We start from the raw sequence: 1175 nt of genomic DNA, 5'->3' as shown, positions 1-1175 counted from the left end.
AGGGAGATAAGCTAGACCGAACGTTTAAACTGGTATCCTGCATGAAGATGCAGAAGTATTTGAGGAAGAATTACACAACTTACCTGGCCCATGTGATTGATGGAAGGATCAAGGAGAATAAGGTTGAGGATGTACCGGTAGTTCGAGAATTCCCTGATGTTTTCCCTAAGGAGTTACCAGGCCTACCCCCACAGAGACAAGTCGAGTTCGGTATCGACTTAGTTCCTGGAGTTGCCCCAGTAGCAAGGGTGCCATACCGTTTGGCACCCTCGGAAATGCAAGAGATGTCGACCCAACTCCAGGAGCTGCTAGACAATGGATTTATTAGACCAAGTTACTCACCCTGGGGAGCACCGGTACTATTCGTCAAAAAGAAGGATGGGCCAATACGAATGTGCATTGACCATAGGGAGCTCAATAAGCTAACCATCAAGAATAGATACCCCCTCCCTAGAMTCGATGACCTATTCGACCAACTTCAAGGGGCAGCCTATTTTTCCAAGATTGACTTACGATCCGGGTATCACCAGGTGAGGGTTCGGGCGGAGGACATTCCCAAGACAGCCTTCAGGACCCGGTACGGCCATTATGAATTCATGGTTATGCCATTCGGACTAACCAATGCACCAGCCGTCTTCATGGACATAATGAATAGGATTTGTAGACCATATCTGGATAAATTCGTAATCGTCTTCATAGACGACATACTAATTTATTCAAGAAGCCGARAGGACCATGAGCGACATCTAAAGATGATTTTGGAAGTACTCCGAAATGAGAAGCTGTATGCCAAATTTTCCAAGTGTGAATTCTGGTTGCAGGAAGTTCAGTTTCTGGGCCATGTAGTAAATAAGAGAGGAATTCAGGTGGATCCTGCCAAAATTGAGGCTATTAGAAAATGGGAAGCCCCAAGAACCCCTACAGAGATTCGCTAGTTTCTTGGGTTAGCAGGCTATTACCGGCTATAAGAGGTTCATTTGGAGTGAGAAGCAAGAGGAAGCCTTCGAAACTCTCAAACAGAAGCTGTGCAATGTACCCATCTTATCCCTACCTGAGGGTTCAGAAAACTTCGTAGTCTTTTGTSATGCWTCRCATCAAGGGTTAGGTTGTGTATTGATGCAGAAAGATAAAGTCATTGCCTATGCCTCGAGACAACTGAAAGTGCATGAAAAGAA

The sequence above is a fragment of the Cynara cardunculus genome (assembly GCF_001531365.2).
Source record: "Cynara cardunculus var. scolymus isolate 2C chromosome LG 2, CcrdV1, whole genome shotgun sequence".
Taxonomy (NCBI): Eukaryota; Viridiplantae; Streptophyta; class Magnoliopsida; order Asterales; family Asteraceae; genus Cynara; species Cynara cardunculus.
The sequence above is the reverse complement of the archived record's forward strand: the minus strand, read 5'-3'. Positions refer to the sequence as shown.